The sequence below is a fragment of the Oxyura jamaicensis genome, chromosome 3 (assembly GCF_011077185.1).
Source record: "Oxyura jamaicensis isolate SHBP4307 breed ruddy duck chromosome 3, BPBGC_Ojam_1.0, whole genome shotgun sequence".
Classification (NCBI taxonomy): domain Eukaryota; kingdom Metazoa; phylum Chordata; class Aves; order Anseriformes; family Anatidae; genus Oxyura; species Oxyura jamaicensis.
In genome coordinates, this window is record NC_048895.1 from 40,413,939 (window position 1) to 40,430,323 (window position 16,385).

Consider the following 16,385-nt stretch of genomic DNA (forward strand, 5'->3'; position numbering starts at 1 on the left):
CCTCAGCTGGGACCCTCCTGTCGGACAGCCGCTCATTGCACAGGTCACCACGTGCTTGGGGGGTTCACCATGGTGCTCCCTCGGTGTACTCCTCAAGCAGGCATGAAAAACTGCCCGGTATCAAGCTGGCTGTGTTTATCTTTTGGGTACTTTGGTAACTTGCAGTCCTCCACTGCACGGAGGATCTCTGGGGAAGGATGAAGGACACACAAGTGTTGGAAGCGCAGAGACAGAGGATAAAAGGGCAGGCTGGGCTCATCAGGCTCCAGCCAAAAAAATCTCCAAAGCAGCAAAACAGAGATGGATAAAGTGTTGCCAGTTAGTCAGGGGGAAGGAACGGCAGCATTGTCTCTTTGTTGGAGCAAAGAGTCTGTAATGGAAGAAGAGTAAGTGCCAGGGAACTAATATCCCTCTGCAGCGATTGTTTGATCCTTCCCTTCCCCTCCAAAAAAGCAAGTTGCTGCTGGCTAGCTTGCAAGTAAAAAAACCCAGTCCAAGAAATAATCGAGTCTCTTGTGCCAATAAGCGCATCTGTCGGTGTGTCAGTGTTGATCCTCCTTCAGTACATGCCACATGCTCGTTTCTTTACACAAGATGGGCTAGAAGGGCCATTAACTAGATTAGAAATTCTAAGGCACAATTAAAAAACATGCTGCCTCTTTGCTTTAATCTTCCCTCCTTTAGCTCCCAGGCTTGTTTTCGTGCCGGCCTGACACAGCCCTCAGTTGGCGGGCGGCGGTAGGCTATCATTACACAACCGTGGCTGGCTTCTGAGCTGTGCAACACCCTGCGGCACCTCGGCAGCAGCACGCCGGCCCGCGAGGCTCTCCAGCAAAGGAGTAACCCCACCAGCTGGCTGGGCGAGAGCCGCATTTACCACCCGGGGGGGAGAAGGTGTGAGCAGGAGAGGCAACGTGGGGGCTCTGACAGGCAGGGGCAGCCCTGTTGGGAGCGCTCCCGATGCCCCGAGCAACCTCTGGCAGCACGGGGGGACGGCAGCCTGCTCGCTGGCATGGGGAGCTGCTCCTTAATTGCTGTGGCGTTGTGCAAATGCGGTGGGAATTTCACAGAGGACATAACGCATCCTAAAACGATTGTTTTTATTCCTTGGGTAAGTGTTTTCCTCATGCAGAACAGCATTTATTGCTGTTATTAATGGCCTCACCGGTCCTCGTGCTCATTCTGAATCCTTATGGCTACTGTCATTGTACAGCACTGATGGTACAGACCCGCTCCGGGACTGCCTGCATTGCAAACAGGTTAAGGGGTTGATTTTTGGCAGGTTTGGGCACCGGGATGTTTTTGCATTCTGTCCTGTGTTTTCTCTGCTGAAAAGTCCCCCTTGTGACTGTGGAATATGGCAGAAGGATGCTTCCCTGCTGTAGGAAACTTGGGGCAGTGTAATCGCTCCGCTAATCCCTCTGAGACTTCAGAAATGAATGCCACAGTTTCCTAGTATTTCTGTAGGCCCCTATTTGCTTACTCTTCTTAAAATTCTCCATATGGTTATGTTTAGGGTGAGTTATGGAGGCCTTTCATCCTTCTCTGAAGCACAGGATGAAATACGGGTCACTTCTGGAATAAAGCAGTAAGACTTGTGATCCTGTCGCCCACTACATCTAATACGGCAAATTCTGTGCTGCCATGAAAGCCATCGTCCTTTTTGGGACTGAATGACTTGGTGGGGATGCTTTAAATGTAGAGCTGCACCTATTTGATACTGGTTTGGATGCAAGAACAAGATCTTTCACTCTCCTTACGGTGGAGTGCCAGCAAGGTTTAAAATTAATATCCATTGACATTAGAGAGGGAAGGAAATGAAAGAAACATTTCTTCCCCAGAACCAGCCTTGCTTTCCTGCCTTTTCCATAACTGCATAGATGTCTGTCATATTTGGCACCAGAAAACATTAACAAGTTTTTAAATACCAGGAATTCTTCTCTGTCTTTAGATGTAGACCAACAGGAATGCAATGGAAAAAGAGCAAAGGGGAATAGAGAACCGAGCCGGTCAAGCAGTTAACGTGGCTCTGTGTGGAGCACTTCTTCCTGCTTAATAAAACGCACAAAATATCCATCCCATCTGTGTCTGGGAAAACTAGTGCAAGGTAGCGGGCACTGCCTCTGGCCTGCTGTGTCCTGGGATCTGGAGAGAAGCCTGGGGCTGGGGGACATGGGCTCAGCTTCCAGCTTTCCACATTCGCTCCAGATAGCCAGCAGATTCTAGCAGGTTGGGAGAGCTGCCTTGAGACGCCTGTGGTCTTACTTGCTAGAAATACTGAGCACCTATCGTATTCACTGTGTCTAAGCACAATAAACCGTGGTAAATCAGGCTCCTGGCTCTCTGAACGCAGACATCTGAAATGAGCAGAGGCTCTCTCAAGAGATGTTTTTCCCAGCTATGAAAAGGGGGAATGACTACATTACAAGAGGGGCAGTTAAATCATGTTGGTTTCTTTTATTCCTTTTTTTTTTTTTTAATTATTTTTATTTTTATTTTTATTTTTATTTTTTTTTTTTTTGTAAACTGCTTCGAAGCTTTGGAGAGGAAGCCATTATGGGAGTACAAATGACTCTTTATTTTTTATTTTATTTATTGCCTCATTTTCAAATAATGAAATTCTGAACATACCTCCTTGCTAGCTGCTGAAAAATAAGGAAATGCGAGAGGATTCTTAATGATGCTAATAAAGCCAGTTGAACGCTTTGCCAAAGTATACTTTTTTAATTTTTAAAATACCATTTTATAAATACAAATGGTCTTGATAAGATTGCATTGGTTGCAATACAGTTTTGTTTAGAAAAATATACAGACCAAATTATTTTGTATGAAATGCTCCCTGTTTGTCTGGTTGGAATGAGGCGCTTTATTTCAGAATTTCATTTTGGGATTACTTTTTTTGTTTGGGACATTTAAATTTATATTCTATAATAAAAATACAAAAAATATAAAAAAAGGAAATGTGATTTTAATGCAAGTGGAATGTATTAACATAGAGTATGTCTCGATGACCTTGTGGGTCCCTTCCAAAGCAGGATATTCTATGATTCTATGATTTTCTGCCAGTGGAAGCTACAACTAGTGGGAAAAATTCACCTATACTGGTGGTCCAGCCTGCAGCCTTGCTGGCCTTCTCTGCTAGGGAAGAGACTGGGAGCTCACTGGAGTGTCCAAAGCAGCCTTCTTTGCTTCTTCTACTCAACCCTACTCATTCTTAATGCCTTTCTTGTCTAGCAGGTAGCATGATTTGAAGCCCAGGTTCAAAGGCTTCCTTTGGGCTGAGGTGGATTAAATGGGACCTCCAAGCGGTGCATGGATTTTTAACTTATCTCAAAGGTTTGGCGATCGTGGCTGTAGGATGTGGGTGGAAATCCATCCCTGTTGCTTCTCTCTGCCATTTGCTTCCCTCTGCCCTGCAGTGCTGAGCTCGGTGGCCCTGTTTTGCTGAGGACACCTCCCGGGCTGAGGACACTTCCAGCATACAAGGAACGTTCCCACTGTATTTTTGGGAAGAGGGATGACAAACATCTGCCCTTGGCAGCCACCAGGATCAGAGTGGGAAAAGGGATGAGGTAAGGTGGAGCCTCACTTCTGATCAATGAGTGCTGGGGGAGATGAGATGCTGTGAGCAGGATGGAGCCCAGGCAGAGCACTGGTGTGCTCACTGACAAAACCCATGCTGCTCTGTTGATTTTGCAGGAAAAAAGGACTATGTGAGTGTCCACAAAAGATGTATCAACCAGAGTAAGTCACCCGCTGAGGGTGTGCTCAGTTCCCTCGCTGCTCCAGACCGCTGCCTGTGACACTTCCAGCCTCCCAGGTGCTCAGGACATGCAGAATCGCAGAATCATTAGGGTTGGAAATGACCTCTAAGATCATCTGGTCCAACTGTCATCCTACCACCAATGTCACCCACCAAACCATGTCCCTAAGCACCACATCCAACCTTTCCTTGAACACCCCCAGGGATGGTGACTCCACCACCTCCCTGGGCAACCCGTCCCAGTGCCTGCCTTCTGAAAAATAACTCATCATTCACAGAGGAGCCAGTGTCAGAGGGGAGACCTCAGGGTGCCAGGCAGCACCCCGACCACAGGGCGGGCACAGGTCTGTATGGGTAGGAACACGGGCAGACTCCTAGACGTCGACATGGCTTGGTCACCTGGTCTACCCCGCTGGTACCGGGGAGCCTGGCAGAAGCTGTTTGTAAGCGACTTGCCTGCCAGGATTGGTCAGCCAGAGGGAAGGATGTGCTACCTGGGGTGACGTTTATAAAAGCGCAGCCCTGGACACAGCCACATGCAAACCACCGCCTGTTCCAGCCGGAGGCACCGCCACGTGCAGCTAACCGCTCGCTCGCACCGCACTGCGCGAGGAGCCAATGGCACCCCGCGCTCGCGGTGCTCAGAGCTGCATCGGCTTTATCTGAGCTGCCGATTTGCTTTTCCTGGAATTGAACCCCCAAAGGATGTTGCATGAAACTTGTAAACCAAAGTAAGGCCTCTTTGTCTTGTGACACTTGTTTTAATTTTACTGCGGGCTGCCATGAAAATAATTTGTGATTAAAATTGAAAGCTCCCTTGCAGCAGCTGCCAGGGTGGGGGGTGTTGGAGGCGATTCCTCTGGGGTTACTTTACTCCGAGTCCTCATTTTTTCCTCTGAGATCCATGTGGAAGATCTATTCCCAGATCTAGTCAGGGTAGACTGCCTTGCACTTGGCAAGGGGTGACTACCGGAGCTGTGACCAGCCCTAGGAGTCACAGAGGAGAAAGCAGCCCTTGTACGATTTACCTTCACGCTGCTGCAAGCTACTGAAACCCTTTGTAAGAGAGGAGTAAGCTTGACTTAACGAATTTACCAAAGCTCACAGGTCTGTGGTAACAAGCCAGTACAACAGGTCTTTGTGAGAGGTGGATTTATGGCACATAAATAAGTTAGTGTGCTAATTGTAGCCGGTGTCAAAGGTAGCAGGCTAACTGTTAAAAAAGGGCTCGTAGGGTGATTTATTTGGGTTATTTCGCACAGACTTGTGTGAAATACGTTAATAGATCCTCTGCCTCCCTTCCCCACAGCCGTAATAGTAAGAACAATGAGCAGCATTAAGTGCAGGCTAGCCCACGTTTCCTCCCAGGAGTGCAGAGCTGCAGCAACCAGAAATCATTACACGGGGAGAGAGAAAATGACTTTTGGCTGCCTCCGAGCCCTCATGTCAGTGTTGTTCTGCAATCTCTGTGCTGAATGGAAACTGTTTCCTTTCCACAAGCTCTAAGCTTACAGACTGGGTTTCCTGCTTTCCTGTTAGTGCCTCCACCTACCCAGACAGCTCTGACACTTCAGACTTACTGATCAGCTATTTTCTACCACAGCTCTTTTAGCAAAGGTTTTACACGTTGTTGTAACAGCTGACTAAGCAGTGAGCCTGCTAGCGAAAGAAATGAATGTAGGGCTTTTTTGTTCGGCTAACTGACACGGCTCTGTCTCAAAACGGTGAGGCATTTATCTGTGCTAGCAGCCTGCTAGGTGGATGGGCTGGCGTTCAGCGCTGCCCTGGGAGCCGGGAGGCACACTGTGCCAAGGCTCCCAGGTGGAGGAAAACGGCACCAGGATGTTTCAGATGCCTAAAGAGACTTGTAACTAAAGGTACTTTGAAGTGCCTAAGAGAGACGTGCAGGGGACATTTGCATCGTGAAGCAACGATGGGAATAAATGCTGAACGTGCGCCAGCTTTAAAAATAGTATCACATGCAAAAGCAATTAATACATAGGCGACATTTTATAGAGAGGGACACTGTGGACCACAAATATGAAAGTAAAAAGTGATTTTCATATCAGAAAGTCTGTCATCTCAGGATGTCCCAGAATGGCACATTCTGGGGCACCGCAGTCGAGCTGAAAACAGCCAGTCAGCTCTGAACTGACTTTTATATATATATTTATGTCTCCTGTGCTGAGTTCCCTCCATAGCCACGGTAGTGCAGCCATTCAGAGCACATTTCCACGATGCTTTCAGTTTTCATGCTCACTTTTGCAAATTACTTCCAATATATCACAAAAAATGAACCAAGCCTGTCTTCAGTTAGTGATGGATGTACCTTAAAATATTCCAAGTACTCTAAAAGTTCTGATATCTTTGGTCTGATCCTTAGCCAAGCTATGTCTAGCCTTGTTTCAGCCTTTGTTTTATTCAGACACTAGTGGCAGAAACATCTGTAGACTTTCACTTCAGCATTTGTTTAGCTACCATCATCTGCCATAAACAGGTCTTCAATCTTACCAAGGTCAGCAGGTGGGGAAAAAGACTGGAGCACAGTCTTCTACAGGATTTAGAAACTGGGGACATTTGTGTCACTGAATAGTGGTGGCACATTTCTCGGTGTGTCTGCACCTGTCTCCGTGCTGACGTGGGCCCCAGCGGTGCTGAACAGCTAATGGCTGCGGTGTCCCTCCGGGCTGGGCAGTGGTGGAGTTGCTTTCCCTTGGGAGGAACCTCAGGGGTGAATTTTTATGCTGATGGAAAGGGCTGGGAAGGCAACTCTACCAAACAGAGTGGAGTTACAAGCCTTTATTCTTTATACTAGGTGTCAGGCATGTGGCCAGGTGGACACTTTGCCTCTGGAGTGTGGGGAGCTGAGAAGGATGCTCAGTACCAGAGTTTCTACTGGAGGGGTCAATAAGCCCACTGTTGTGAGGGTGCCTTTCACGGCATGCCTGGAGAGCACTGCTGAATGTAACGCAGTACTGGCACTCCAGCGAATCGATTTCTCTGAATGCCACGCCACGCAGATGAGAAGCCTGTGTCAGCCAGTTTGGGTCAAGTCCGACATCGGACCTATAGTTTGTGGGAGATGAGTGCGACGGATGAAGTCATCAGGAAAGTCCAAAGGTCTCGATTCCTTGCGGGGAGAGGTGGATGTGCAAGAGGAACAATGTATTCAAAATAAATCAATAAATCAAAGATGCCAGCCCTGGGCAGATGTGTCTCTGTGCTGATCCTGGTGCTGTGCAGGAGCACAGCAGAGCGAGGTTTGGCGGTGTGCCTGCGGGAGCTTTCATGCCATAGGTATGAAATGTACCGTCACCGCTGGGCAGTGGAGAAGAATTAGCATGCAGTGCTGCATGCCTTTGCTCCCCTCACCTGGAGGACAAAAGCCTGCAGTTGGAAGGATTTTTCAAAGTAGCGCGACAGGCAGGCAGAAAAAAAAGAAGGGGATTGCTGTGCTGCAGCTATTTGTTGCATGTAAGCTTATCTTTTTTTGCTGTGTTCAGATCCCATTTTCCTCAGGCCTCCCTCTGATTTCTTCACATCAGCAGATGTGGAACGGGCTCGTTAGTGTGTTCAAGAGGGAGATTTTGACTACTGCATCCGAGTAACATGCCTTCAGTCAAGTATGACGGCCTGCTCACTCCGGTAAGGGGCATCACTGCTTCTACAGGCGTGAGGAGGTCCCCAGTCCTCATGCCAGCACTGCCAGGCAGCATTGTGGTTTTCCCCTTTCCCTTTCTGTATCCCCATTTCAGTTCCAGGATTTGTGAGATGTTGGACAGGCTGGAGGTTCTTGTCTCTGCGGTTTGGACAAGAGAAGGAACAGGACTCATCCGGCTCAGAAACTCAGGATATTAATTACAGGTTGGTAGGCTCCCCAGGGGGGCATGCTGACCACTGCGTGTACCAAAACAACGTTGGTTGCTTTTTCTGGCATAACATTTCAGCTCTGTGCCTTAACATGTTTGCATGGTAACTGAGACAGGGACAGCATTTTGGAAAGCGAGAATGCAGAGATATGAAGAGATCATTACTGTGAGAGTTCGCTTGAAGAGCCAGAAAATTAAATGAGGAGACTATAATGGGAGTATGAAGGGTGATTTAGGAGCGTAGAGGCAGCAAGATGCTAAGGCTACGGACAGATAAATAGAGCACCAATATGGATTAAATTGCAGTGTAACAGTTCTGTGCACACGTATTATAGGATTTTGTAAGCCAGGCAAGTTCAGCCCTTATACTCAGGGCTAAATGGGGGACCCTCGCAGGGTCCTCCTCTGTACCAGGGGGAGCTGCTGGTCTGGGACACGTGTTGTCCCCGTGGCCTTCAGCAGCATGGGTCCATTACCTCCCTGTGCCATATGGCCTGGCTTCCCTCTGGAGGGAGGCTGCCTAAGGCTGAGGAGGGATCACCACTGAATTTGAAGTTTCAGTGTCATTCAGAGCACTATGTGAACAAGGGATTTGTAGCGGGATGAGCCGGTGCTGTTTCTTGCTATTAATACCAGTGACATTGTAATTTTTGTTGCTGTAAAGGTGCCCAGAGCATAGGGTGGGCCCCCTTAGAATTAGAGACAATATATGTATATATTTAATACTGAACAAATGGGTTTTCCAGCGAGCAATCTTTGCTTCTGTTGCCATGGTCTGTCCTCCTCACAGGAAAGCATTTGCTTTGGAAAGACTCGGCAGCCCTGCAGAGTGGGCAGGGCTGCTCACACACACACAAAAAAAAAGACAAAAAAAAAAGAAAAAAAAAAAAAAAGATGTAAAAAGCAGCTGCTAGAAGCAAGAGCTAGACTAATGTGGAGATGAAAGCATTTATGCAGAGCAGAGGTGGAGAATATTGGATCTGTGGAGTGGGCGGAAGTGTCCTAATGAATGAACAGAATGATGCTGGGCTGTCTCGAATAACAAAAAGGGAAGGAGGGTGTTAGGATTTGATAGTACAGACTTGGAAAAAATGAGAAGCTGAGAAGAGAAGGAAATCATGGCTAATTTAAAACTGCCTTGGAGAAGCAGGTGGGAGGAAGACCTTGAACATTTGCTATACTATGATTTGAAAGTAAGGAAATGGAAAAACAAGGCTTGGAAGGCAGAACAAGGGAGGGCTCTTCTCCCTTTCTCTCTCTAAAATGAACAATGCCAATTTTTATGAAGAACATTTGTGATATTGTGAGAAAATACAGAGCTCCTGGAGTGAACTGTCCTAAGGGATGGGCTGAGGAAAGTGGATGAAGCCAGTGGCTCCCAGAAATATGACGATGATATGATGAGTCAGAGACACTTTCAGTTGCATTGAAATATTTACTCTTTGTTTGCCTGGATTCTCAAGCCCATGTCAAAAAATGAGGGTAACCCTTCTTTGACAGGTTACAGTTATGCTATCAGGTGGTGCATTAAAGGGGATAAACAGCAGCCAAAGGAGCTTTATCAGCTCTTCCTGCTGTTACTTGTTTTGGACCAAACTCTTATTGACTTGGTTGGGTGTGCTCTGGGGTGACTGAGCAGGGAGCCTGGATGCCTTTCCCCAGCGTGCCTGTACTTCCTTCTACTCCATGCTTAACATGGCAGAGGTGACGACTTCATTATGCAGGTTGCATGTGAGTGTGGCATCATGCCCCTCTTGAAAAGTTGCTCAGGTTCGTTTCTCATATTTTGTACAAAGAGAGAGAGAGACATCCAGAAAATATAGTTGCACGCAGCCAATACAATCAGTTTCAATATATTCTCCTCTCAAAAAAAAAAAAAAAAAAAAGAACGTCTCTCCAAAATAATCAAAGCTGTTAAATAACACTTACTCTGTGCAGAGGAAGTATGGTGTGATGGGACTGTAGGCCACTTCCAAGGAAAACACTCGGACTGGTTTGGACTGTAACAATGAACTAAACTGAAGGAAATTGGATGGTGCAGTATATATAGGCTGTGTGAGCAGGGGAAGCAGGACCCGTTGGAGGTGCCTGGCTGGCCATGGGGTGCTGTGGTGGCTCGGGGGACAATGGGCACATGGGGCCTGCTCTGGGCTCGCTGACTCACCCTCTCCCAGCAGCCAAGTCCAGCCTAGGGCATGCAAGCAGAGTGCTGTGACCAGGGAGCCAGTTCATGTTGATCAATCAAATCAAAGCCATTGCAAAGAGGGAAGAATTTTGATTTCATTTGCAAGGATAAATACATCTTGCATTGTTTTCTTTGCCCTTTGCCTTACCAAACATTACCTGCTGATATTAGACAAATAATCAGTATTTCTGAAACACTGTTCACGATCCCAATACCAGCACTGAATAAAGATGTAGCACTATATATGTAAAGGCTTTCAAGCATGGCATACAAAAGTGAACTGAAGAATCCTGTAGCTTGTGAGTCCCATGTTCTGCTTCCACCTTTCCTGAGCAGCATCAATATCCCTGTTCCTAACAGGGCTGGCCCACTCAGCCACATCCCACTTTCAGGGGTATATAGACCTTCAGATGTTTTCAGATGTCTGCTCAACAGCATTAGCATTTCACAGCCTGGATTGGAGTCCAGCATGGCCCAAGGTGGGTTGGTGGGAAGGTAAGCAGTCTGCTTGCCGCAGACAGCTGGAGGGAGAGTGCTGATCAAGTTGGGCCAAGTTACAACCCCTGCTGCAACTCTGCAGCTCTGCAGCAGTCACGTAGAGAGATGTTACACGTACCTAGCCTGTGGCATGATGCTTGCCACTTCTATGAAGAGGTACCAGTTGAAAAGAGGGTGGTATTTGGGCTGTATGCTTTATATCAGCTGTGCATGCCGGATGGCAGGAGGGGAGGGCTTCCACTGTGGCAGACATTTTGTATGTGAAAAGAGATGTAATGAAGCTCCCTAAGCTCACAGTCATTTTCTCATAGTTTACATGGAACAGGAGGTGAAAAATGTAGATTTGATTAATGTTGCTGGATCTGTTCTGAAAAAGATGTCTTTGCTATGTCTTCTTGTCCTAATGTGAGGAGACATTTTAGTTCCTGTGTTTCTTTTCTCTACCTCTGCACGTGAAACACATCTTTCCCTGCTTTAGCCTGTCTGCAAAGGCGTTTGTAGATGATCTCCAGGTGCCCTCAGTCATCCTCAGCCTCTGGCACTGCTGCTCCTGCCTATGGCTGTGCACGGGGCAGCCCCGCTCCCCCCAGCCAGCCCCCCGTGCAGTGCTCAGTGCTGCCTCAGGACGTGTGATGGGGAAGGGGCCATTTATAGGCACTGATATAAGGACGAGGCAGTCTCCCCCCAGGTTTGCCACTGCTTGTAGGGAGCAGGGCGAGGACACGGTGCTGGGAGAGATGGCATCGTGCCCTGGTGGGCGTCCCAGACCGGATGCAGGGGGTGAGATCCTGATGAAGACAGGAGCAGGATGGGAGGAACAGCTGAAACGCCAAATGCTGATGGCCTTATTTTGGTCGATATCCCACTGAAGTCAATGGGATATCACTCCAGGAAAAACTGGATAAGGATCTCGGGATTTGGCAGTGGGAGAGGCTCTATCTTCTTGCTGTTTACTCCCCAGCCCTTGCCTGCTGTCGGTGACTTCATGATCATTTCCAGAGCCTGCAGCAATGATGTCAGACCCGGGGGACTCGGGCTTCAGGTGGGAAATCAGCAGCAGGAGCAGATGAACGCTTTAATAAACAAAGTTCCTGTTTTCATGCAAATGCCTCTGGAAATAAGGAATGAGGGGAGTGAAAACTGCAGAAATATATGGTATAGAAGCAATGCTGTTTGGAAACAGACTTTTTATGTGTTTTCCAAGAGGTGCCAGCTGCTCTTTAATGTTTTCGTTTAAGAGTTTTATGTATGAAAGCTCTAGCTTGTGTAAACAGAGAGGCTGAGAAAGTTGCGAGGATTATTGTTAATGGTGAACCTAGCAGGCTGGGGATTTGGTTCAGACAGGACTGTGAGTATTGCTATTTGTGCAGAGCGGAGGTTTTCAGCACAGCCGGACGTGATGTCCCTGTTGTTCCCTGAGCACTTCGCCTGTCCCCCTCACTCTCATGACCACCACTAAGAGCTCCCATGTCCCTCCATTCTCCAGAGGCCTTGGAGAAGGAGGTCCTTCATCCTTCTGGGCTGAAGGGACAGCCTGCAGCTGGGGCAGCTCGATCCCAGCTCCTCCCGGGGAGGCTCCCTCCCAGGAGCAGGCCCAGGCGAAGGGGCAGCCATGTTGTCCCATCCCTCCGGCCTGCTTCTGTCCCCCTCAGCACCGTGCGCTGCAGGGCTCCCTGCCTTCACCAACATCTATCACCCATCCCTATTTATTAATCTGCTATTTTAGGGAGTGCCTATTGTGCACTCCAATTCATGTAATTGCATTATTTGGCTGGAGAGAGTGCTGGGGCCCGTGCCACAAATAGCTTCATGCGCGTTCTGTTGGTGGGCTCCCTTTGTTTGGCAATTAGCTCTCTATGGGTGAAATGCATGGCACCATATTAAAAAAAGAAAAGAAAATGAAAAAGAAAAGTCACTTAAGTGAGGCCAGCACGCATAAAGTAGGCAGCTGCGCACAGAACATTTCTCAGCGAGGACCTGAGCAATGATCCTGAGCTGCTCTCCATTTTGCTTTCATGTTTTTATGCAGCAGCTTTCTGTTTGCTCATCTACAGGAATACTCTGCATCTAGCCTGTCTGTTTTTGAAAAGGTGACTGTTGATGACAGCTAAGATAACAAGAGGTTTTTTTTTTTTTTTTTTTTTTTTTTTTTTCCTTCATGAGAACGCCTCCGGTTCTATTAATAAAATCCTGAATCTGACTAGTCCTTCTGAGAACTCCCGGCCTCTCCTCACCCATTGAAAACTGTATTTTTAAGCTGTTGTAGGTGGATTGTCGACAATGGTTGTTATGCAAACTCTGAGCACTGGCTTCAGGAGCTTCTTGGAAACCTGCAATGAGTAATCTTTGTTTCTGCCAGGTCTACAAGGAGGGAGGAACTGCAGTTTTGCTGCAGATAGGTTGACAAAATAAGTGTCAATTCATGACAAACTAACTGCCAAAAATATTCACATCAGACCTTGGAAACAATTAGAGAACATGATGAGAGAACATCCCTGAGACTGAAGATCACACTGAGTACATAGACCCTTGCCGGTAAACAGAAACTTTTTTTTTTTTTCCACTTTGGGTCAGTAAAAATGATCAGATTCTTTGTTCTCTGGTGTTGCTTTTAGTCTTTGTTTTGTTTTGTATGCTGTGGCTATACTTGAAAGGGTATGTTTGTTTCTCCAGCTTTTGTGTGAAGTCAACCTTGGTCACAAGAGAGCTTGATGAACATCATAAGGTTGTAGAGGTGCAAGGTGGCCATCAACATAGGAGGAGCTTTGGTCAGTGCTAACTTGGATTGCCAGCTCTCCTGAACAAGGAGTTAAAGAAACAGTTTCCTGATACCACTGCTGTTCCTCCTTGCTACAAATGGGGTGAGAGGCTCCTGCACATGGACCACGTTTCTCTTCCAATACAGGCAAGGCATGCAGATGTGTCTCCCAAGCCTGGCAGCTGTCAGTGCTCATGAAGTAAATGGAGAGATGCCAAAAAGGCTCAAGGAAGCATGTGTTGAGCTGGTAGAACCCCTTCATGTGCATTAAGTAATCGTAGCTTCCTCCCTGATCTCAGCTCTCTTGCCATCCTCATCGCTGTGGGCTTCAGATATCGAGCTGAGTGAAACAGGGAGAAGAGGGCTTCTTGGGGAAGGGGGCCCACACCAACATGAATATACCCCTCCCGAGCTGCTGTGCATTTGGGTGGATCACCATATGGCAGCATTTACTATTTGACCTGGAGCTGTAACATTCTATGCTGGCTGTAATCAGGGGCTTGGCTTAGCGATACCTGTTTCCTGACTGTGATGAGCAGCTCCTGCAACTGCAGAGCATGCCTGCAGCAGATGGGGTGGAGGAGGCAGCACAGCCCGGTGTGCTCCTGTGGGCCATGTTGCTGCTCCTGCTCTGAGATGTGGGGCAAGACTGAGCCAGGTCACCTAGGAGCTTGTAACAGCATCAACCGAAGTGACACAGTCTTCTCAGCTGACTTCCAAGGTGCGGAGCTCTTCATATTGCTCCTCCTGCACAGGCCAGGAGACAATTTTATCCTAAGCCATTAGTTTTGCAGGAGGAGGTCAGGTTCCCTCCTCTTTCTGTGCAGAGAAGTAAGACCATTTTGGTCTCTGAGATTGCTTGTAAGAGCAGTACAGCAAGCCTCACAGGCAGCTGAGGACTTGTGAGGCACTGCCAAGAGCCACGTGGGATGTGACGGGGCGATGCTGCACGCCTTCTGTTGCTGTTCTCTGTAAGCACCCTGTGCTGTTGTTGGGTGTCACACCCAAGTACCCATAACAAGCCACATCTTTGCATCATGCTGGTAGTCACAAGCTGGTAATACCCAGCAGTCCACCAGCTGGAAAGCCCCATCTCTGTGCAGTGTTGCTTTTTACTACACTGTAGCTCATAGATCTTCAGATGGCAATCCACCCTGTGAATCTGTGTTTTCTAATGCCACGAGTCTCTGCTCTTGCCAGTCTGCTAGTACTGTCATTCCTGCCTCCAGTGAGTCAACAGCCATCTGTGCACACTGAAAATCAAATAACTTCTGGGTTAAGAGGGCTTTTTGTCATTTATAATGAATCCCTCTGCGTCACCCTATGTGGTACCTAGTGACGTCCAAGATTAAATCAAGAGAAAAGAGTGCGATCTGAAGCCACCCACAGCAGCCTGGTATCACCCTTCCATCTCAGCTGCACTTCGGCAGGCTAGCTGAAACAAGGCAGTTTTCTCTATGCTTGGTGCTAAACACTATTCTTACTGAAGCAGAGGGAAGTTTTGTTTTTCCCTAAATAGGAATGATTTGGCCTTCGGTGGTGCTCAACTGGAAAGAATCCAATGCTTTTCTGATCTTGTCAGAATGGCTGAGCTGATCATAAATCAGAAGGGCTGCTCCAGAAATATTTTCCCTGGGCTTGATTCTCTGTCCCACCATGCTGGTATAATGAAAAGAAAAATTGAGCCCACCAATGGTTTAATTTTACAGATAACCACTCTCTTTCCAGGCAATCTTTGTGATTATTTTTTCTCACAGTCTGTCTTTTTTCAGTTTGTCTCATAGGGCCATTCAGGGTTGTTTTTTTTTTCTTTTTTTTTCCCCTCCTCTCCCCTTCCATATGGGGAAGAATAAAGTGAAGAAACAACATTTTCAGAGAAGAAAGACTTGGAAGGAGTTGTTGTTTTCTGGGAGTCTGCTACAGCTGTTACTTTGTGGAAAACCTCAGTGGAAAGTAAGCAATATGGCAGCATCACTTTACACGAGGATTTGGCAATGGCCGTGCTCCAAACTGTGGCTGATTTAGGTTCTTGGCTTGCACGGCCAAAGCTTCATGTAGTGTCATGCTTTTTTATAGATAATGTTGATGCAGCTGTGGAAGGCTATGATGTTCATTTTTTTTTTTAACGTGGAATTGTCGTCATTCAATCAAGCTTAAGTATTGTGGAGCTGTGATGTTGTTTGTCTTTGCTTGTTAGATGTTGGCGGGTGAGTCCAGGACGGGCTGATATGTTGTTTGGGAAAGAAGAAAAGGCTCCCTCCCTTCCTCCTTGCCTTCTCCGCAGAAATACACACAGACCAAAACTTCCATCCAAAAAGGCAGGAACGCTGAGAAAAATTGGAGCTGGACTCGAACGCTGTGGGCTGGGTCCCCTCTGCCTCTCCAAAGCACGCACGCTCTCCTCTTCCTGTAGACTTTGTTCCTCTCCAGCATTTGTCATGCATAGTTGGTGGCATACCAAGATTTTGAATACTGTACTGAGTGCAATAACCTCTTTTTTCTTGGATGGACATTTTGTTTGCGGAGAATACAGCATGGTGCTCAGCTGTCTGGGCAGAAATGAACATTGAATGAAATGAAATTTTCAGCTATGTGACATCTATTAGATCCGAGATAAGTTTTCCAGTAGAAATGTCCAATTATTTAAACCTCTCTAGTAGATGAAAGAGCTTTTGACAATCTGTTTTGCTGAAAAACCCTGCAATTCATTTGGCACAGATTAGATGACCTATTAGAAATTAGAGAAGGGGAAAGGGTTTCTAATTAATGTCAGACCAGCTGTTAACTTGGGGAGAATCGCTAAGTGGTAGCAGCACAAGACAACTCCTTCAGCTATTTATGTGGTGACGACTCATGTGTATATTGTAGCGTGTGCCTGCAGCCTTCTGCGCGGCGTGTTGCACAAACACGTAGCTGTGCTTGGTTGAGGGGACTAGAGCTCCCCACAGCAGGTAACGTATGAGCATACCCTGAACATGCTGCTTCTCAGAAGCTCTGCCTCCTTTTATGAATGGGTAAGCCCCATGTTTTTCCAGTGCTATCTTGTCACGTAATGACTGACTCACTCACCTCCTTATCTCTGGGCCATATGACTTACTTTGATTGTATCTTCCTTGCCAATTTGGCTAGATGTCATGTTTCTTTCCCTGAGGGTGACTTAGGGCAGAATCCTTGAATCCTTAGAGTTTCCCGTAGCATCTGGAAAGAAGAGGAAAACCAGAGATGGGCCAGAAAGAGGCAGGCAGAGAAAGATGAAAGAATTTGGGGGCGGGAAGTGCTCACTTTCGGAATGAAGCTTCCTTCTAGCTGGCC

At 47.2% G+C, this 16,385-nt stretch overlaps 1 long non-coding RNA gene across 2 annotated transcripts in view; it reads left to right on the top strand.

Annotated features, from left to right (window-relative positions):
- Window positions 1-682: 682 nt before the first annotated feature.
- LOC118164737 overlaps window positions 683-16,385 on the top strand; it is a 60,304-nt gene continuing 44,601 nt past the window's right edge. The window contains exon 1 of one of the 2 annotated variants that reach the window (XR_004749640.1): window positions 683-1,111. This is a non-coding gene — a long non-coding RNA (uncharacterized LOC118164737). The remainder of the gene's footprint in view (window positions 1,112-16,385) is intronic. The other variant, XR_004749641.1, reaches the window with a different exon arrangement.